At 37.8% G+C, this 24,041-nt stretch overlaps 1 pseudogene; it reads left to right on the forward strand.

Annotated features, from left to right (window-relative positions):
• The first annotated feature begins 5,003 nt into the window (after positions 1 to 5,003).
• Positions 5,004 to 5,906, forward strand: LOC133774251 (uncharacterized protein C2orf15-like; annotated as a pseudogene).
• Positions 5,907 to 24,041: the final 18,135 nt, after the last annotated feature.

The raw sequence follows: 24,041 nt of genomic DNA on the forward strand, positions 1-24,041 counted from the left end.
CAAAAAAGAAAAGTTTCTAATAGAAAGCCCATTGAACCTGAAGTTCAAATTCAACCTGGCCACATCGAACTTCCAGTACCATGGAAATAACCATCAAAGAAGAGGGATACTATAGTGACTGGAATAACCTACATCGAATGCTAAGAGGGAATAGGTCTGGTACTATCAAGGGGCGGGGGGGGGGGGAGTCTGCCAAGAATGCAGGGGGATTGTCAGGGTGAGCCTCTAATTACTTCTAAAACTGTTAAGGAAAACCAATGGATTGGGCCACAAAGTAATGAAACTTTGCATTTCTCTGCCAGGCCAAAAGCTCACATTTACCTGGGTAGCTGACTAGGGATAAAGTGAGTGTGAAAAGGGTAAAAGAAGGGGTAACTTCTGATCTGAGAGCAGCTTTATGATTAGTTACATAATGCCACACTTTGGTAACTGTGCTTATATCTTTCCTTCTTGTGTATACACATAGACATATGAAGATCTTCATAAAGTTTCTGGAAAATGTGCATTAGTTAATCTTATTTTTCTAGGATGCTTTTGAAGCTGCCTTGTACAAATACATTATATAATTGCATATGCACATGTTTATATGTAATATATATATATATATAATTATTTCTCCTTCCTCTTCCACTAACTTATATAAGGAGTATTGTTATTACATATTCAGTCTGAGAATGGTAAGACGTACAGGAGGGATTGTAATTGAGATAGGTCATTAATATGTAGATATGGATACCATGACATTAAGGTTTTGTGTTTTGCCATTTGAGAGAGGGATTGAGCACATCTTCATAGAAGTGCAAGATAACTCCAACAGGTTAGTGAAAATCATAATGTCATCTTGTGGAAGTTTAAATATAAGTTTTGGAGAACTAAACGTGCTATCACGTATTGACATGCAGTATGATCCCTGTTCTTTTATATTCAGACTTGTAACATGAGGATGACAGTTTGGAAGCTACATTAACCAGATTTACTGGGCAGTCGGGGATTTGGTTTAAATTCTGCCAAGGAAAGACATTTGTGTGAGATCAAAGTGGGAAGATAGAGAAGCCATCATTCCCCAGGAGCAGCTGGACATGTGCAGATGGCAGATGTGGGGTTTTGCCAGTGGCTCTCAGGTGTCCTCTTGCAGTGCTGCAGGTTGTGTGGATAACTGGTAGAGATTTACTGTAATTCTACATTTTGATTTTGTAACTCTTTTCAGCTTCCCTCACCATGCAGTTATTGTGTTGGTTTGTATTATGACCCTTCTTACCTAAAACATCTAATATACTATCAGGTTTTCTGGCCAAGTCCTGACTGATACCTCAACTGTATCTTTATTCCTGTATCTGTCCACTATAAAGATTTTGTTATATTGCGTGATGTGAGTGTTAAAAATGTATTTCTACAGAATATTACAAAATATATGCCTAAGAGTTTACCCACAGCATTGTCTCAAAATATGAAAATATGAAAATAGTCCATAAATGTGATATGTGAAAATATTCCCGTCTGTTTTGAAACATAGTTAAAGTGGTTCAACCCTAATCAAAGCAGAATAGGCTTAATTGGACTGCTCAAATATGCAGCCAACTCATATTTATTATGCTAGTGTCCCAATATGTTATGCTGCTGAATTTTCTGCCAGTTTAACTCCTTGTGACTTTGCCAACATAAATGGGAATTGAAAAACTCATTTAATTTTGTGAAAATCATCACAGATTCCACTTTATTTATGCCTTTTAAAACATTATTCTTTTTTCAACTTTTATTTAATAAATATAAATTTCCAAAGTACAACTTTTGAATTATAGCAGCTTTCCCCCCCATAACCCTCCTCCCACCCACAACCATCCCATCTCCCACTCCCTCTCCCATCCCATTCTTCATCACGATTTATTTTCAATTATCTTTGTATACAGAAGATCAACTTAGTATATACTAAGTAAAGATTTATTTCTATCTCATTTGAAATCCACATTCTTGTGCATTACAAAAGAGGAAGGAAATTATAGTGACAGCTATTTTCAGCAGGGAGACTATATTTTCTCTTTCAGTTAGACAAGCTAACTATCTTCAGTATCTTTTGATTAAACAGCCTGTAGAAACTTCATATTTGTAATGGCGTCAGTGTGGTTTGAGTGACACTATGCAGATTTTGAAAAACAGAAATTATTTGAAAGGTGGAAACAAAATACTCATACCTCAGTATGTACAGAGGATTGGTTCCAGGACTCTCATGAATCCTGAAATCCACAGATGCTCAAGTCCCCCATGTAAAATGGTCAATGTTTTTGTACAACCTATACACATCCTCCTGTATACTGTAAATCTCTAGGTTACTGTAATACTTACTACAATGTGAATGTTATGTGAATAGTTGTTCTTTAGGGAATGATGAAAAGAAAAAAAAGTCTATACCTGTGCACTACAGGTGTTCACTACAGATACAGTATTTTTTCTGAATATTTTTGGTCCATGCTTAATTGAATCCACAAATGAAGAATACGTGGACACATAAGGCAGACTGTCAAAATGAGGTAGGTTTATTAAGAAAAATTGAAATTCCTTTGTATTTAAAGGAATATGTTGGTTTAAAATAGCCATCTACCAAATAACTTTTTTTTTTTTTTTGGACAGGTAGAGTTAGACAGTGAGAGACCAAGTAACTTTAATCAATGCAGTGACAAAGTATTCTGAAGCAGATGCTTGTTAAATAAAAAGAAAGAAAAGGAAAAAAATAAATATTGATGATTCTCAAAAGGCTGTAGAAAATAAGGTCCTAGTCCCTTGGCATAACACATAAGTACATAGCTTCCTTTTTTTAAGATTTTTTTTATTTGAGTTACACAAAGAAATTGATGGCCGGAGCTGGGCCAATCCGAAGCCAGGAGACAGGAGCTTCTTCTTGGTCTCCCATATGGGTTCAGGGGCCCAAAGACTTGGGCCATCTTCTACTGCTTTCCTAGGCCATAGCAGAGAGCTGGATCAGAAGTGGGCAATTGGGACTCAAACTGGTGCCCATATGGGAAGCCAGCACTGCAGGCAGCGGCTTTACCCACTACGCCACAGTGCCGACCCCATAAGCTTCTTTTTATAGACGCTCCACAACCCCATGGACTGGCACACCAACAATTCTACACAAGACCATTTGCTGCTCTCAGATATGTCAAGCACTTAGAGTTTTGACTTGAGCAAGACATTGACCTGAATTTGTTTAGCAGCCCCTCCATATCTTTAATTGTTCATATGTATCCTCTTACCCAGCTTCTGCATCTACAAAAGTGAAATGAAATCCAGAGGAACTTTGACTTTTCTCAATGTGCAGCAGCAGCCCTGGTGCTCTTGGAACACAGGTGTCTCTTCTGTCCATGCAGAAGTCTTTCTCGTGTTTCCTTTCCTGGCTAATTTGGAAATTTGCTTGGAGGGAATGTGGTTCATTTTTTAAATGTTTTCTCTGGAACACTTCTAACATCCTTGGGGACACCACTTGCACTTTAAAAATAATTGAGGAAAAGTACCTGTAACTTCAAACATTCAAATAGCTACAGTAGCCTTCCAGTCTTTCAGCTGGCTCCTTGCCCTGTCCAACAGTTCATCTCTTCCACAAAACAGCAGTACTATTGTGCCAGTCACTGACAAAGTACTTCAGAGCCTCTATGGAGTGGAGTCTATATCCTACTTGAATTTCACTTTGTGTTACTGAGTAATAGGGGTTCTATGTACATTCTGAATATAAGTCCATTTCTAGAGGAAAACATGGCAGATGATAAATAAGTTTTCTCTCAGAATATGACTTGTCTTTCCATCATAATTCTAGTATATTTTGAAGATTAAAAATATTAAATTTGGTTGAAGTCTAATTTACCCACATTTTAATGTTGTCATTTATATTTTGTGTTCCTTAGAAATCTTTGTCTATCCTAAGATCCCATAGCTATTTCTGAAAACTTTTAGTTTTTTCTGTTATGTTTTCAGTCTATTTTTCACTGTAAATTAATTTTCTAAATTATATGAGACAGGATTTGATCTTAATTATTTTTCCATACACTCATCTACTTGTTCCAATAAAATTTATTTAAAAGGTTTTCTTTCTCCATTTAATAGACTTGACATTTTTCTTGAAAATTGATCCATCATATATGTATGATTATTCATCACATATATGAAATATATGATAATAAACTATATATACATGTATAGGTTCATTTCTGGACTATTATGACTCATTCATCTGTTTATCATCTGCCAAACCTATTTTGCCCTGAATAGTGTAGCTTAGTGATAAGTCTCTACATCAGAAGGCATAAATCCTGTAATTGCTTTCTTCTCTTTCAAGAGAGTTTTTCTGTTCTACATCATTTTCAATTCCATATATGTTTTAGAATCTGCTTTCCAAACTATACCATGCAATTAACTTAGTCTTTAGATCAATTTTAGAAAACAATCAATATCTGGACAATGATTTTCTTCCAATATATAATCATGGATTTTATCCCTATTTGAATTTTCTTGAAATCTCTCAGCAATGTTTTGTTACTTTCAGGAGAGAGATCATGCATCTTGTTAAATCTAATCTTAAGTATTATATTTTTTGATGATATATTTTCTAGTTGAGAAGACAAAATCCTACTATTTTATCTCAAAATCCCTAAGCCCCATATGCATCAGATAAATTGTAGAAACAATTTTATTTGTTGTACAATATTTAAATCTTGGAATGTAATTCCAAACTGATGTAATTATCACAAAGTAATAGTTATCCTGTTTTGACATTATTGGTAAAAATAAGCCATAGACTTATAAAGGAATGTGTTTTCAATATTTGAAAAGTTTTCTTACACTCTAGTTAAATGTAGCTTTCCAAAATGAGCCATCTGTTGTTGACCATTTAAGTGGCTTTATTGGTTAAATGTACACTGCTTAATTCGACCTAACATATGATGTATACATATAAAATAGCATTGATGGTGGTAACAGAAGTGGCAGTTTAATCCTTAAGACTACAGCTAGCAGCGATGAAATCTGCGAAGGAATCTAGAGAAGACCAATTGGAGAAAGAGGGGGTGCAAGACTGTCCACTGTGAGGTGGAACACAGCCTCGCATCTTAGCAAGATGGACAAGCCATGACCACTTATTTACTCAAACTGACCATGTGCTGATGGACAAGCCATGACCACTTATTTACTCAAACTGACCATGTGCTTCTCCAAAATCTTGCCAATGATTTTATTCTGGCTGTTCAGCCTCCCTCAACCCTGGAACATCAGCTGCTTCATGAGGTAGTTTTGTGTCACTTTTTCCAGGGCTGGGACATCACTCAGGACCAGGTTCAGTCAACCAGATACTCCTCAGAGCTGCTCTTGGGTGCAGTTCCTGATGCAGTCTGAGTGAGCCTTCAGGTTGAGTCTTCCTACTGCAACCTCTGGGGAGTGAGCTGGCAATCTGGATATGAGGTTTTTACAGCAATTCTCCAATGATCTTGTTATGCTAGAAGCCTGTACATTTCTCAGGTAAGTTCATGTGTGAGGAGACTAACAATTCTTGTTTTGCCAGGATTATTGGCCTCCTCATAACCCAAGAAAGTGACAAGTCCCTTCCTTCTGTGGAACCCCAAGGAGTATAGCATATGTCTCTAACTTGAAAGGTTTCTGCAATCTACCTTGATGTTTATCCAGCTGTCTCAGTGGAATTTTCCCTGAGTAAATTTGCTACTCAGATACTTGCTATGTGAATAGATCCAAAAGTGGATAAACACACAGTATGAGAGAAACAGGTTGGAGCCACTAATTCAGTTATTTCAAAACACCGAATGAATAAGATTATAGAATGCAAACCGAGGAAACTACAAGAGAAAGCCCTGGGTTCAGCAATATATACTAAATAAAGTGATGGAATAGAAATGACAGATGTGGGATGAAGTAATTTGTACACATTACCAAAGAAACCAAAAGTTGCTTTTGATTAAGAGGGAGTGTTGAATGAGAATTTAGCCTTATTAGGAAAACATAACAAAACGAAGGAAGACTGCTGTTTTATTTTTCACTATTTATGAATCATCTTAGACTGCATTTTTTGAGAATGTGTATTCATAAGGCGGTTGCTTTGGGGAGAAAAAGCCTCCCAAAATTCAAAGCAGATTTCTTTGGTACTATATTCTACCATTGTTAAAAATTAGGATTTTCTAGTAACAGTATTTGGATGGCATCAAAACATTTTAAGGCAGTATTTCTTTCACAAGTGGGAAAACAAGTGACCAGAAATTTGATATCATTATTTCAAATTATTTCTGGTGTAAATGTTCTGCATTTTATATTTCCAGTTTGAGATTTTATGTTAGAATCTCTACCTTCCTACATTTTGCATTTCTGTCTTATAAAACCTCACAGCAAATAAACTCTGCATGAAATCATTGTCAATCTTCAGAAACATTTCATATTTAAAATTTTTATTTTAAAACCACTTTCCCCTCACATGGAATCCACTTAAGAGTTATAAGATAGGTCTTTCCAAATGTAATTGTTTATCTTTCAGATTATACCATTTTATACCACCAATATTAAAATAAGAAAAATAGCCTAGTATTAAAATTTTTTATTTTAAATATTGTATTAAAATATCTAGTTGTTGAAATAGTAGTATTGAACCAAAAAATGGTGGATGAAATTAAAACCATTTTGTATCTGGCCATAAAGTAACCTGCAACTATTTTAGTATTTTAATATTTAATGACTATAATGCCCAATTGTATACTCTCCTTAATATTCATTTTAAAAAGAAGAAAAAGCATTTTCTTCTTAGGGAAATAATGTTTTATAAATAAGAAAATACCAAACAATGTTTCGCTGGAAATATTGAGTTTAAATAAATGTTGAATGGAAAAAAGTGGTATTTTATTGAACCTAGTAAGCTGCAAAGAAACATCCCTGTCTATCCTCTTGAGGGACAGTGGTTTTCTGCTTACTACTTGTTGAATTCTTTATTTAATGGAGGATTGAGCTTGTGATTATGAAGTAAGTTGGATGTACGTCATTATAAAAGTTAAAAGAAAAGTAAAGGAAGGAGGAAGAAAAAGGTGAGAAGTATGATTATGCTCTTAAAACTGAATATATGAGATACATGACATTTGTTCTCTTTATATAAATAGAACATTTTTAAGATAACCCTGTAATACATATATATATATATATACATATATATATAACATATACATACATATATAAACAAGGAAGGAAGGGAAAAGCTTAGAACATTATAAGAGTCTTGTATTACCTGAACACTACAGGTATCAGTTAGCTTCAGAAAACATACTTAAAATAATTTTTCAGGTAACCACCAAGAGACAGAAACAGTAAATATTCCCAAACTGGCCTAAAAAAACAAAATCATTATTAAAAATATTCCACAAGTCCAAGAAATGCAACAAAGTAGCCTAAGAGAAATTTAGAACAGGTCCAACAAATGGAAACACCTAAATAAGGTGATAGATGTCAATGTACACAAATTAGTAATTACAAGAGATCTAAATGTACTGAATGCTCAGGGAAAAACAAAAATAATTGTTCTGGATTAAAATTTTAAAAATTCTGTACCATTCTTGCAAGAAGTACATCAAAACCACTAAGACACAGAAGTGTTGAAAGTAAAAGGTAGTATTTGTATTGGTATTTGGTTAATAATTTTTCAATAAACCTGAGTACATATATTTTATACATTTAAAAAAATTTTAATTGAAAAATAAAAACAGTGTATCCTTATGCTATACAAGATTGTTTTTTTTAAGATACAATTCTAATTTTTTTAAAAATCGAATTTCAGAATAAACATTATACATAAAATATTCAGAATACATTTTGATGGATTTTTTATTCATCTTTTATATTTCTTTTTTTCAATGTTTTATTTATTTATTCATTTATTAAAGACTTACTCATGTATCTGAATAGCAGAGTTACAAAGAGAGAGAGAGAGAGAGAAACATTCCATCTGCTGGTTCACTCCACATATGGCTGCAATGGCTGTAGGTGGGCTCATCCAAAGCCAGCAACACACAGAAGCCTCCTTCCATCTCCTATGTGGGTACAGGGGCCCAAGTACTTGGGTCATCCTCTGCTGTTCTCTCACACCATCAGGGAGCTAGACTGGAAGTGGAGCAGCCAGGACACAAACTGGCACCTCTACGGAATGCTGATGTTGCATGCTGCGCCCTTACCTGCTATAGCACAATTGCCAACCTCTATTTTATTTTATTAAAATTTTTATATGATATGGACAAATTTCACTAATTCATTTATACATATTTAAGAACATAAAAATAGTACTCATTCTACCCTCCCTCTAGCCCATGCTCCCAACTTCCCTTGTCTTTCCTTTCTTATTTTACTTTTAATTTTTATAATAATATACTTTCTGTTTATATTATAATCACAGGCTTAACCTTCCAGTAAATAAGGGACTCAACAATTAGTAAGGAGACAAGATAAGATAAAAGACAAGGACTGTAAACAGTAAGTCTCAAAATGTCAATTTTGCTTATATGCTTTACATTTTTGGTATTCTGTATATTTCCACAAATCAGGGAAAAACTATGATATTTGTCTTTTTGAGACTGGCTTATTTCACTAAGCATAATGGTTTCCAGTTGCATCCATTTTGTTGCAAAAGACAGGATTTCTTTTCATGGCAGAGTAGTATTACATAGGGTATATATACCATAATTTCTTTACCCAGTCATCAGTGTATGGACATCTGGGTTGATTTCACATATTAGCTATTGTGAATTGAGCTGCAATAAACATGGTGGCAATACAGGTAACACTTTCATACGCTGATTTCATTTCATTTGGGTAAATTCCCAGGAGTGGGTCATATGGCTAGGTCATATGTTAGATCTATTTCCAGCTTTCTTAGGAATCTCCATACTGTTTCCAACGTGGTTGTACTAGTTTACATTCCTACCCACAGTGTATTAGGGTACCCTTTTCCCCATATTGTTTCTACCATTAATTCTTTTTGTTTTTATTTTTGGATGATAGTCATTCTAACTGGGTAGTATAACTGGCATAGTATAACCTCATTGTGATTTTTATTCTTTTATTCTCATATCCTAGATGGCTAGTGATCCTGAGTATTTTTCATGTGTCTGTTGGCCATTGGAATTCCATCCTTTGAAAAATATCTATTCATGTGCTTTGCCCATTTCTTAACTGGATTGTTTGTTTTGTTGATGTTGAGTTTCTTGAGTTCTTTACAGATTCTGGATATTAATCCTTTATCAGTTGCAGAGTTTGCAAATATTTTTCCCATTCCATTGATTGCCTTTGCTGAGTATTTCTTTTGCTATAAAGAAGCTTCTGATATAATTCCATTTGTCTATTTTTGCTTTGTCTTGGGTCTCTTCCAAATTGTCTTTGATTATGCCAGTGTCTTGCAGTTTCCCCCAATATTTTTTGTGTAGTAATTTGATGGAATCAGATACTAGATTTAGATCCTTGATTCATTTTGAGTTTGTTGTCACATAAGGTATAAGGTAGGGGTCTTGTTTCATACTTTTGCATGTGGAGATTGCATTTTCCAGCACCATTTGTTGAAGAGACTGTCCTTTCTTCAGGGATTGATTTCAACTCCTTTGTCAAAGATTAGTTGGTTATGGATGTATTGATTAATTTCTGTGTTTTCTATTCTGTTCCATTGGACTACATATTTATTTTTGTGCCAGATTTTGATTATAATTGCCCTGTAGTATGTTTTGAAATCTGGTATTATGATGCCTCTGGCTTTGTTTTTGTTTAAGATTGCATCAGCCATTCAGGGTCTCTTGTGTTTCCATATTACATCAGATATGGGCTATTTGAAAATTATTTCACCATCACCATTCATTGCAAACATTTGTGATTTTCAGTTCTTGAAAAATGCTGATATACAAACTTATGTGTGACCTTGGCTATCTCGTAAGGGTTAGAGTATTTGAAATTTCTTTTTTCTTCTTTGGTAAAACCTGGATGTTCATAGAGTTCTGGAGATTTATTCTTGAGACAATTTTTTTTTCTTTTTCTGTAAGACCAGTGAAGGAAAATCACAATCTATTCATACATTAGCTATTTTCTTTCACATTTTTGCTTGTTTCTGAATTCCTTCTCCTTTCTGAGCTTTTACTGAAGTATCCATTTCTTCTTATATCATTTTACTGATGGTACATGTTTTGGAAGATAGAATATTTTTGTCTTTTAAAATTTCTATTCTTACTTTTCTCAGATGACAAAAACTGACATTTCAAGGTTCTTTCACCAAAAGTGTAGCTGTTCATTGCTTCAGCAACCACGTGGCAAAGCCTTTAGACTCAAACTCAACAAAGGCATAGTCTCTGCTATTACCTGTTTTTCTTACTTCTGGAAAGTCTGAGTAACATTCGCGGACTGGGAGAAACACAGCAGGAGCAAGGGTTCAAAAAGTTCTCCTGTAGGCATCCTAACAGACAACTCCAGGAGCAAGTTTTTTTTTGTTTGTTTGTTTTTTTATTATTTTGTTTTGTTTTGTTTTTGCTGGGTGCATGGCAGGTAGCCTTCCCTAGTAAATCTCAAGGTCTAGCTGCTCCTGCAGACTTGATTACTATAGCATCTAGCTGCATCCCTACAGACCTGCCACATTTGTAGAATCTATGCTCTCCACCTGGTACTTCTGGAAAATATTTTTATACTCTTTTAAATAGTTTTGAAACATTAATTTGCAAACTGTTTCTTCCTAGTATAAAGAAACATTAATGTATATGTTAGACTTCCATCTTATAATTTTGGTAATTTTTTCTAATAATTAAATGTTTACATCACTTAGGATTTTCACAAAAACTATTGTGTTGTCTGTGAACAGAAATAGCTTGAATTTTTCTTTATTAATCTGTATGCTCTTATGGTTATACTGCACTGACTAGCATAATTAGTGGAAACTTGAAGAAAACTTGTAAGAGGAAACATCTTTTCTTAGTGCCTTAGGTTAAAATGTTCAGTGTTTCATCATTACTTGTGCTATTGTCCATTGAATTGTAGAATTTTCATTCTAATTCTATGTTCTGAGAGTTTTTACCATAAGTGGATGCTCTGTCTTGTAAAATGTGTTTTCTGCTATGATGGAGATAATTGCCTGTTTTTCTGCTTTTTACCCGTTAATGTACAAACAAGTAAAACTAGCTCAGTGTGTAGAAGACATGGTTTTATATACAAATTCCTGAGAAATCTGCTAAAAATATGCTAGAACGAATATTTGCTTGGTGAATGGTTCGAATTTTAGTAAAGTGTACTTACTCTGCAATTGGAAACTTCTTACAATGCTTTTCAGAAAATAGAGTTTGGGTACACACACAGGATCCTTGGACACACAAATCACTCTGGGATGTACACATTCCCCTGTACAGGCACACAGTCCCATTGGAGAGACACACAGTCTCTCTGGGATGCACACCACCATCCTGGGATGATATCAATCTTGGCAAGGCTCTCGGATTCTCTTTCCCAGATCACATATACCAGATATTAAACTTTATTAAATTTCAGCTGATTATACTTTTGATTTTGGCAATGCTATGGGAATAAACTGCTTCACAGATTGGTCCAATTAAGTGTGGGCTTATTTGACAGTTTAGTTTTTGAGTCAGTCTTTGAGGTTTGCTTTGACCCCAAGATGGCTCTTAGCTGTCTGTTGCTGGTTCTTGCTGGTCAGTTAACTGGCCAATGGTTTAGTTAAAACTTTTCCATGAGGTTACCAATTTGTAGGCACCAAATTTGTTGCTTTTGAGAGTTTTATTAGACATTGACTTTACCATACTTATTCCATTGAAAATTACATTTAGGAAAATTTTGGGCAGATTTCTGTTTTATAGCTGCCTCTACCTCAGGAAAAAAATGTGAGCTGTGACTCCGGGTCTGGTAGCAGACCATTACTCTTCTCTCAAAGTGACAACCTTGCATTGAGACTAGGGCACTGACGAATCGGGGAGCCTCTGGTGCTCTTTGCTTGCCTCTCCAGGCATTGGACCTTCTTCACCCTATCAATAAGCTGGTCTGAGAGCAATGAAGCTCTTGGTATACTTCTTCTGAGTGGGGCCTCTGTCCGTGTGTGTGGCTTTGGTATAAGAAGGGATCCCTGAACCCTCCTCTTCAGTCATCTGAAATTCAGCCTCTACAGCATTTATCTGGAGATGGTGAGAAATGCTGATGGCCTGTCCATCCTGGCAGGATGCTGTAGTCCTCAACTGAAACCTGAAGAAAAAGTGACACTGTGTTCTTTTCCTCAGCCACCTGACATGGCGTTTCCATCATATTTAGTTGGAAGGAGTAAGGGGGGAGTTTTATTTCTAATGCCACACACCTTCTCTGTTCTATAGAGCTTTTGATTTTCTTTTATACGTATTTTGTTGTTGTTAATTTGCTGTGACCCTTAGGATGATTTCCCAAGAATTTAAACAATTTGTTTTTTCTAGTAGGGCCCACCAGTTACGTTTATTTCTCTAAGAGTTGTCCACAGTTCTCCTTATGCTACAAGTCTGGAACTAGAACTCCACAATCAACTCAATCCCATCTATTACTTCTTTAATTTTTAGGTTTTAAATATTTTAATTTCAATTTCTTCCTATTGATAGTTAACATTACTCTAGTGATATTTTCTTTCTGTTCTTTTAGATCCTTAAACATCATTATGATAAAAGTTTTAATACTCCTATTATAAAATATGGTCATTTCGGGGTCTGTTTTTATTGCCTGTTTTCTTTCTCTTGTCAGTCACATTTTTCTCATTTTATTTTTGAATCTAACTTTTTATTTCTGTATGTACAACTTTTTGGATGGTTTGTCTTTCTTTAAAAATTATTTCTTTTTGGGGGGCAGCAGTTAAATTGCTGGAACATCCTCATCAAATTTTATCAAAGTAGACCTCTATTGGACTTGCCCTTTGCCTTATTTTGGCTTATTTTGTTATGTAGAGCGTCCTGTGGTTATCCAGGCATCAACTTTTTTTGTTCTCTACCTAATGTTCATGTTGTTTAATATTGTCCTTCTACTCTGACAGGACTAGAATTTTCTCACCATTGTTGGCATGACCTCTTCATCTCTGTATCCCTTTCATTATAGGAACTATTGTCTGCTGGGTGTCATGTAGAGACCTTGCTCTGTGCATGCGCAGCTCAATTTCAGCCAGTTATTGAAGTGAAACCTCTCTGTAGACTCCAAGGTTCTGTATACTTCCCCCTCTTGACTGCTGCAATATGCAAGATTTCATCTGACTCAATAGCCAGGAATCCCTATCTTTTTCTTCTAAGCTTAGGATAACTCTTTTTTAAAATTTTTTTTTTTTCTGCATGAGCACCACTCTCTGTGTCATGGCAAAGTAAGTCTAAAAGCTGAAACAAATGGAGAATTAACTTCGCAAATTTTTTCTTTCTTAAGGATCACTGCACTTCAATGCCAAGTTCTTCATGCCAGAAAATAGTTTTATAATATGTCTCAATCATTGTTTAATTTTGATATTGAAAGAGTAAATCTGATAACATCTTCCCTTCATACCCAGAAACACAATTCTTGCCTTCTGACACTCAGTGTGTATTGTCAAAGATATCTTAAAATTCACTTATGAAGTTTTACTATTTGTATATTAATTTAAATTGATTTAGATATGAGTATCAGACATTTTTATGATTTTAGTCAATTAATGATTACTGGTAATGTCCTACTGCAGAGAAGAAACCAAAGCAGTATATAATTCAGTATAATTGAAAATGAATCATGATGAAGAATGGGGTGGGAGGCGGAGTGGGAGATAGGATGGTTGTGGGTGGGAAGGAGGTTACGGGGGGAAAGCTGCTATAATTCAGAAGTTGTACTTTGGAAATTTATACTTATTAAATAAAAATCGAAAAAAATAGCACACAAGGAAATTCCAATAGGTGGTGCCATTGGCTCTCAAACTCTGCTTATTCCCTGGGTATAAATCAAGTCAAGGTCAAGGTCTAGGCAAAACCTATCTCACCTTTGTACACAAGAAGAGGTATCTGAGAGGGGCACACATTTCTGAGAATTTTAAAGAGTATATTTTGATTCAGGAAGTTGGAAATGTAAGAATAAACTTATCCAAACAAGTTCTTAAACAAAGTTGAGGCATTAGAGGGGGAAAATAATCCAAAGTGTTTAGGTAGCATAGCGTTACTACAATGGGATAAGCTTTATTTATTATTTCAGTTACAAGTATGTTGGAATTGACAGTGTCCAGACATGCTAAATTCTAGAAAAATGTTATAAGTGATGAGATATAAGTGAACTGACTAAAAATTCTCTCACTTGTATATATGTTTAAAATATTGCTGAGAAAATGTCAAAGCCATATAATCTCACTGCATGTTTGGAAAATATTTCAGCATATAACATTGCCGCACAGAGATACTTAATTTGGAGTGGAAATGTTAAGACTGTGAAAGTCAATATACTTTATTTATTTATTTATTTTTTGACAGGCAGAGTGGACAGTGAGAGAGAGACAGAGAGAAAGGTCTTCCTTTTCCGTTGGTTCACCCTCCAATGGCTGCTGTGGCTGGTGCGCTGCGGCCGGTGCACCGCGCTGATCCAAAGCCAGGAGCCAGGTGCTTCTCCTGGTCTCCCATGCGGGTGCAGGGCCCAAGGACTTGGGCCATCCTCCATTGCACTCCTGGGCCATAGCAGAGAGCTGGACTGGAAGAGGGGCAACAGGGACAGAATCCGGCGCCCTGACTGGGACTAGAACCTGGGGTTCTGGCACCGCAGGCAGAGGATTAGCCTGTTGAGCTGTGGCACCGGCTGTCAATATACTTTTATTTATTTTTTTAACCTAGAAAACTTTTATTTAAGGTATATAAGCTTCATATATACAAGTTTAAGAACTTATTGATTCTTTTTTTTTCTGATTTCTTTTATAGAAAGCTTTTATTGAATAAATATAAATTTCTTAGGTAAAAATTTTTGATTACAGTTGCTCTTCCCCCTAGACCCACCCTCCCACCCCCAAATCGTCCCACCTCCTACTCCCTCTCCCATCTCATTCTTCATCAAGATTCATCTTTAACTATCTTTATATACAGAAGATCAACTCTGAACTAAGTAAAGATTTCAGCAGTTTGCATCCACAGAGACACACAACATATAAAGTACTGTTTGAAGACTAATTTTACCATTAATTCTTATAGTACAACTCATTAAGTACAGGGGTCCTATATGGGGAGCAAGTGCACAGTGACTCCTGTTATTGATTTAACAATTGAAGCTCTTATTTATGATGTCAGTGATCACCCGAGACTCTTGTCATGAGCTGCCAAGGCTATGGAAGCCTCTTGAGTCCACAAACTCCGACATTATTTAGACAGGACTATAATCAAAGTGGAGGTTCTCTCATCCCTTCAGAGAAAGGTGCCTCCTTCTTAAAAAAAAAAAAAAAAAGATTGATTTATTTATTTGAAAGTCAGAGTTACACACAGAGAGAAGGAGAGGCAGAGAGATAGAGACAGAGAGAGACAGAGACAGAGAGAGAGGTCTTCTATCCACCGGTTTACTCCTCAATTGGCCGCAACAGCTGGAGCTTTGCCGATCCAAAGCCAGAAGCCTCTTTCTGGGTCTCCCACATGGGTGCCGGGGCCCAAGGACTTGGGACATCCTCCGCTGCCCTCCCAGGCTATAGCGGAGAGCTGGATTGGAAGTAGAGCAACTGGGACTCAAAACAGCACCCATATAGGATGCCGGCACTGTAGGCGATGGCTTTACCTGCTATGCCACAGTGCTGGCCTCGTATCTCCTTCTTTGATGGCCCCTTCTTTCCACCGGGATATCACAGAGATTTTTTTTATGTAGGTCATGTTTTGCCAGTGTCTTGGCTTTCCATACCTGAAATACTCTCATTGGCCTTTTAGCCAGATCCGAATGCCTTAGGGGCTGATTCTGAGCCCAGAGTGCTGTTAGGGCATTTGTCATTTTATGAGTCTGCTGTGTGGCCTGCTTCCCATATTGTATCATCCTCTCCTTTTTAATTCTATCTATTATTATTAGCAGACACCTGGTCTTATTTATATGATCCCTTTGACACTTATTCCTATCTTTATGATCAGTTATGCACTTAAACTGATCACTTTAACTAGTGAGATGGCATTGGTATCTGCCAACTTAATGGGATTTGGAGTCCATGGCAAGGAACATCGTGATTCTTCCTGCCTGCACTCCCACCCTTCCTCCTCTCTCTCCTATTCCCATTCTTATTTTTTACTAAGATCCATTTTCAATTAACTTTATACACATAAAGATTAACCCTAACGAAGTAAAGAGTTCAACAAATAACATAAAAAAAACCTGTTCTTCAACATTTGAGACAAGAGCTATTCAAAATCATTGCATTTTGAAATGTCAATTTCACTTCTATAGATTATCTTTTAGGTACTCTATTAGTTACCACAGATCATGGGGAACATATGGTATTTGTTTTTGGGGAGACTGGCTTATTTCACTACGTATATTTTCCAGTTGCATCCATTTTATTGTAAAAGCAGGATTTCATTTTTTTAACCACTGTCTAGTATTCCATGGTGTACATATACCTTAATTTCTTTATCCAGTCTTCAGTTGACAGACATCTTGGTTGGTACCTTTTAAAGGAGTACTTTGTGGCATCTTTGCAACTTACTATAGATGAGTTGAAATGTCCTCTCTTTTTTGTTGTGTGTGTGTGAGAGAGGCAATTTTAATTGTCACTTTCTACCTTAGGTACCAGATTTCCCATAGTAAAGGAAGAGTAGTCTTTCCAGGAACAACTACCTCCTCCAATACTCTACCTTGTGGTTCTCAATTTCACCTGGCTCATAAATTGCATCAGGTACTAATACTTTCAGTCACACAGGTGAAGTTGATGTATAGGTAGTGAAAACACAAGCTAGAACTTTTCATTTCAGAACCATGGAAACAATCCATTTACTTCTGATTTCTATCTGTTGGGAAGAGTATTTACCCTTTAATCACACAGAATATTCCATGCTAGAAGACTCCAGCATGACATGATTAATCAACTTTTGCAAATTGTTCAAATAATAAGCCCGATATTTGAGGAAGTTATTTTTTAAATTGCCCAAGTGCCAACTCTACATTCAATGGATGTGCAGATTATATTATCTTAGACTCCTCAATAAACACTTTTGCTTGGTGAAAAATAAGTAATTATGTCCTCAGCCTATGAAAATTACAAGCCGAGAGGCATGCACATTGATCAGATTTTCTGCATGTTCGGCACATATATAATCTAAAGTCCCTGTTTAATAACTCATTTGGAATCTCCTAAAGAAGAATCTATCTTTTTTAGCTATTTTTTGGCAAAATGTGAGTCCTTGCAAAGTGTTCACAAATTTCCTTTGCCCAACAATGAATAACAGATCATACCATGGATTAAATTTTCATATGTGCTTCTCTTCCCACCTGCAACAACATATCAAGGGCCCAAGAATGGTAGTGTTCATCATAGGGCTAGTGAGGTCAAGTAGCCATCTGATATTTTAGGAAGAGCAACATGCATAGAATCAAAGGCCCTGGGTTCAGTTCTTGATTCTGCTATCTCCAATTAGAAGTTTTGGAGAAGTCACTTATTCTCTAGGTGTTTTTCTCATCAGTATGTGTTTCTCATCAGTATATGTACTGATGTTTTCTCCTCAGTAATATGTGGGTCATCATGTGGATCCTACAACATTTACATAAACTTCAGATGATTCTCATGAGTGAGAGAAATTAAGTAACAATAAATGAGTTATTTTGTATTGAAAAACACATAGTTCTTACTGTGTAATGTAAACTGAAATGTTAAGGACACAGGGTGGCTGCTGTGGCTCAGTGGGTTGAGCCTAGGGATACCAGCATCCCATACAGGAGGGCCTAGTTTTAAGTGCCAGCTCCTATGCTTCAGGTCCAGATTCCTGGCAAGGTGTCTGGGAATCAGCAGATGATGGAACAAGTTCTTGGGTCCATTCTAGTCATGTGGGAGACCGGAATGGAGTTTCTGGCTCCTGGCTTCAGTCCTGCTCAGACCTGACTTTGGAAGGATTTGTGGAATGAACCAGCAAATGTAAGTGCCCTTTCTATTCCCTCTTCCTCTCCTCCCTCTCTGTCACTTTGTCTTTTAAATAAATAAATAAATCTTTTTTAAAAAGTGTCGAGGCCTTATCATCATTGCTTCCTGTGACCCATATACCACTTCTTTTCATTCTATAAAGCTGAGGATGTGTAAGTTTGGAAAAAGACATCTATCTCCATGACCTAACTATTATTTTAAAGTGAGACTCTAAACAGGAGTTTTTCAGTACTTTAAGTCATCATATTTTGCTCCAACCCTTGCTGATATGTAGCCAATCCTTTGCATCAGTGGGTTTTGCACCTACAGATCCAACCGATCAGGGAAAGAAAGTATTTGGCGAGGGTTGGGGTGAATACTGCAACGGTTCTGAATATGTACTGACTATTTTTCATGTCATTATTCCTGAAATAATATATTTGAGCAACTATTTATATAACATTTACATTGCATTAAGAATGATGAGAAATCAAGAGGTGATTCAGAGTATAAGGGAGGATGTGTGTATGTTATATGTAAATACTACACCATTTCGTCTAAGGAACTTGCATATCCTTGGATTTGGGTATTCTTGGATATCCTGAAACCAATCCCCCAGGGATACCGAGGGCCAACTGCATTGCCATTCTTCTTTGAAGAAGCTACTTTTTCTTCATGAGCATTAAAACTTCCTGAGGGACTCTCTGGTCACAGCTGTCACCAGCACAATTGTAACTGAAATGAAACATTACAGAGGCACTGACTATAGCCTGCCTGGTGCATGTCAACCTAAATGTTACTCCTTTACAGTGATCTCCTCTGGCTATATACTAAGGTTTTAATTTCATATAAATGATGACTCCATGTGGGGAAGGGACTGTGTGTTCCTCACTGAACCTTCTTTCCCCAACACAATGACTGGCACCCCATAGATGCTCCTTAAGGGTTTCGTGAATGTGCAAAATTAAAATGGTCCCAGATCAAGTGGAAAACATTTGGTGATTGGGGTTTGAGAGAAAGGGGTACATGTTGGGTTGTAGGCTTCAGAGTCTAGGTAGATCTCCTGCTTTTGTTCCCTCCAGAATACTGGTAACGTTATTAGGAGACAAAAGAGACAGCCTTATCGATATCCTGTAAAAGCACACATAAAGCAAGAGGCAATCACTTACATTGAAAGAGTGAGTACTTTGCTTATTGGTACAGTTTTGATGTGTTCTAGAATAAAGTAAAAAACTGCTTCACAGGTAAGTACCCTGTGGGCAAAAAAATCTAGCTCACAAAACAGTGATTTATTTTACCTGAGCCAAAATAACTTATCATTTAATCTTGGTTTTTCTAATAATATCCATTCTGCTACTGGAAGATAAAACCCAGGCTAGTCCTTTTTTAATAAAAACATACAAGAGTAAAAACAATTTATTAGGCTCATGAGAGAAAGTGAGAGGAATAGTGTGGACATCACTTGGTAACATGCAAGCAGTTTGTCATTCCAAAATGAGTTTTCAAAGACTAACACTTTCTACACAGAGACAAATGACATGGACTACATAGAGAAGAGAACTTCACCTACAAAAAGTCAATTATTTGATTTCTTGGCTGTGGCGGCATGGGAACCTAGCTTGTATCACCCTTCCTCATTCTCTCATAGACACGAATTACAGAACAAGAATGCTGTGAACACCTGGCTACCCACTCACTCTGAAATACCTGATTTACTTGAGAAGGAGCAAAAGAGCTGTCTTCAAGGGCATTTCCAAATGCTAGGGATGAAGTAAAGGATGATGGCACATCAGCCACAGAGAACTGAGATTTCTGAATTCCAGAATTTCACACTCATCAACCTTTTGTCCAGATGCAAACACGACCTGCAAACACATTGAACACCAGGAGAAGACTCCTCACAGCTCCATGCTGCTTGCTCCTGACACTGCTGCTCCTCCCAGCAGCACAGATGCTTCCTCACCTGGTGCATTGGAAGAGGTGAATTCCCAAGCAGCCTGGGACTTATGTACACTTTCCAAGTTTGCACAGGGCAATCCACTTGCCTGAAGGCGTCTCAGAAGGAGCTGAGCAGGCACTGCAAAAGGGCATCTGCAGTGTTGGGAGCAACCAGACACAAAGAGTAGGAAGAAATTGAGGGACGCAGCATTAGCTTCAAAGTCAAAGCAACAGCAGCAGACACTTGAACTATACTCACGTGTTTGGGTTTGTCTTCTTACATCTGTGCTGTCACCATGCAAACTCCCCCTCTGCATCTACCACCTGATTTTAGACCTCAGAATAAACAAAAATGGGGCATACCTGATTCAAATCTACAGTGGAACAGTTCAAAATATATCAATTACGGGACTTTCATTTGCAAAAATCTTGGAGTCAGGCTTGATTCAAGCCTCAAACAGTGTCAACAGGCCCTAATTTCTCTTGATTCCTCTTAATGGTAGCTCTGTTTTCTGGCTTCCTTAAATGAGTGGTAAATGATTGTCTTAGAAACAAATTCATTGAACACCTCTGTGTGTTGTCAACTCCAGATTCCAAGTACAATTCCAATACAAACAATCTGCCTTTTCTAGGTACACCAACATACCCATTAGAGAACCCATTATTTCTGCCAGAGGAACACATAAGCAACATGCACACCCTTGGGACGAACAGCAGAATCAACAACCCTTGAACAATACTAGGGTGGAGAAGCACTGTTCCCCAAAGGGAAACTGAGGAACTTTCTTCCTGAGTGCCTGGTATGGTGCTGAAGACAAATCCTGTGGATCTACTCTACATAAACTATTAGCATTCTTGTTTTGTGGGGTTCTTTATTTAAGAACTTCCCCCACATGTGCCATGTATTCAGGCACAAATGGTCAGATGCCTGCACAAAATTTGTGATCATATTAAGTCACAGTGGCAATCAGAAGGGGGGCCACAATCTAAATGCTGAAGTTCAAAGTACCTTGCACTTGTTACTTAACTGTGTTTTCAGGTTTATACACCCCTGAACACACATGCAAACCTTCACTTCAGTGGCACTGGTAGTTCTTCCTTTCCCCTAACACACCCTGCAACATTTCTGTCTCCATCATTGCATTTGACATGCCGTGGATCTTTCAGGGCCCCATCCAAATTCCAACCCTCAAACTGTACTTCTACCATGGCTTGTAGCACAGTCAGCCCAATGTAGTGTCAAACACATATGTATTCACCAGATGGTTACCCTCTGGAGGATGTAGGTAAAAATCCATCTCTGTATTCCCCAGAGTAGCTTACACAGAACCTTTTGAATAGTCAATAAATGTTTGTTGAAATGTTGAGTTGTGGAATTACCTAGCCTCAGGCTCAAGAGCAAAAGTTGAGATTGGCATGGAGCTCAGTATTTTTAGCAAGTAATCTCTTTAGGCCCCTACAGGTGGCCAAATCCTGACAAACTGCTGGACAGGAAAGGTGATTTAAATTACTTATTTAAGGGGAGGTATAATTTAGCCCATATGTTGGGATGAAAAAAGAAAAAAACAGGCAGCCAGAAACTTCACACAAATAACAAAGAGGCCCAGAGCTAGCAGTGGGGGCCCAACTGAAATGCTTTTAAAACATACAGTCCAGTAGCTGGGGAGTGTCTCTTGTATTAAGAAGAGTCCTGGGCAGTTTGGAATTAACCAATTGGGAGCTAGACCCTGAGTGAGAGGTGCAGAAGCTTTCCTGCCTCATAAAAATGCCTTTATTCACACAAATTCCTGGTAGCTCGAGGGACACTTGAACTACTTGAGAGGGGAGAGTGAAAGTAACCAGAAAATTTAGCATTAAGTTGCTTCTAAAATGCTTGCCTTTTATTGACTGCCATTTTTATGCACAAAGTACAACCAAAGAACTATAATAATTAGAGTGGTTAGAAAAGGAATAAAATATGATAATGAAGTCACATACACGTAAATATGGGGCAATATCACTTTTAGATAAAAAATAGAGAGCTCCCATCTGCTGATTCACTCCCCAAATGCCTGTCACAACTAGAGCTGGACTGGGCTGAATCTGGGAACCCAACCCAAGTCTTTCACATGGATACCAGGTACCAGACTACTTAGGCCATTACCTACTGCCTCCCAGGGTGTACATTTACACGAAGCTGGAGTTGGCAGTGGAGCCATAACTTAAACTTGGGCACTCTCTTATGAGATCAGGCATCCCAATCTGTGTGTTAACTTCTAGGCCAAATGCTCACCCCAATATCACCTTTTGAAGTGATAGAAAGTACAGTGATGGGGCCGGTGCTGTGGTGCAGTGGGTTAAAGCCCCAGTCTACAGTGCTGATATCCCATATGGACACTGGTTCAAGTCCTGGCTGCTCCACTTCTAATCCAGCTCTCTGCTATGGCCTGGGAAAACAGTAGAAGATGGCTCAAGACCTTGGGCCCCTGCACCGACTTGGGAGACCTGGAAGAAGATCCTGGCTCCTGGCTTCAGATCGGCACAACTCCTACCATTGCAGCCATTTGGGGGGTGAACCAGCAGATGGAAGACTCTCTGCCTCTGTCTCTGCCTCTGCCTCTCTGTAACTGCCTTTCAAACCAATAAATAAATCTTAAAAAGAAAAAAAAGAAAGAAAGTACATTGAATAGAAAATCCTGATATCTGATCTAACTGGAACAGTAAAACCAACTAGCTGTGTGGCCATAAAAGCATTTCTTAAATGCTGTGGGCTTCTCAACAAAATCTGAGAGGCTAAGCCACGGTTATAATTATCTTTAAAGTAACTTTTTGTATTTGAAAGGCAAAGCAGCCTGCGCCGCCGTGGCTCAATAGGCTAATCCTTAAAAAAAGGGTGAGGGATCTGAAATTTAACCTTGCTTACAAACAAGTTCACCTGTCACAACTTCATGTAAACTTGGATGCCAGTGGATCAGCCAAGTATGTTCCGAACATTGCATTTCTATTGGACAAGTAAGGTTTAGTAGCTGTGTCAAGAAGGCAGGAAGCTCAGACTTCTAAGAGGTACATACAAGCAGAGACTGCCCCCTGATGCCAAATGATAAAATCATCGGTCACAGGGATTTACAGTTCAAAGGAGTCACTGGGTTATGGGATCTCAAAGGTGAGAGGAACATGCTACAGCTTGCTCGAGAACTTCCTCCACAGTTTGTTGGTTTGGCTGCCACGTGAATTGCTGATGAATGGTTTGTCTGATATAAGAAAGCAGGACACTCAAGTGAGTCACATACAGTCCAACACCTAAGAATGTAATAAGGTACTTCATATATCTTATCTGTAACACCATCAAATATAGAACCACATGATCTCAAAACATTGGAAGTGCTGGTGTTGTGGATCAGGCTGCAGCTCATATTGGAGGGTTGGTTTGGGTCCTGGCTGCTCCACTTCAGATCCAGCTTCCTGCTAGTGCACCTGGAAAGGCAGCAGAGGATGGCTCAAGTACCTGGGCCCTTGCCACCCATGTTTGAGATTAGGATGGAGGTCCTGGTTTCTGGCCTTGGGCCAGAGAACTAGAGAACTAGCAAATGGATGATGTGTGTGTGTGTGTGCTTTGCCTTTCTTTTTTTATTTTATTTTTTTGACAGGCAGAGTGGACAGTGAGAGAGAAAGACAGAGAGAAAGGTCTTCCTTTTGCCGTTGGTTCACCCTCCAATGGCCATTGCGGCCGGCGCACCGCGCTGATCCGAAGCCAGGTGCCAGGTGCTTCTCCTGGTCTCCCATGCGGGTGCAGGACCCAAGGACTTGGGCCATCCTCCACTGCACTCCCGGGCCACAGTAGATAGCTGGCCTGGAAGAGGGGCAACCGGAACAGAATCTGGCGCCCCGACTGGGACTAGAACCCGGTGTGCCAGCGCCGCAGGCAGAGAATTAGCCTAGTGAGCTGTGGCACCGGCCCTCACACTTCTTAACACACAGTAAGCAACGTGCCTTCTGCTCTGGATGGAGATGCTATCTGTATCCTCCGAGGAGGCTCATGTATGAGCATCTT

This window comes from Lepus europaeus, chromosome 15, assembly GCF_033115175.1.
Source record: "Lepus europaeus isolate LE1 chromosome 15, mLepTim1.pri, whole genome shotgun sequence".
NCBI lineage: Eukaryota > Metazoa > Chordata > Mammalia > Lagomorpha > Leporidae > Lepus > Lepus europaeus.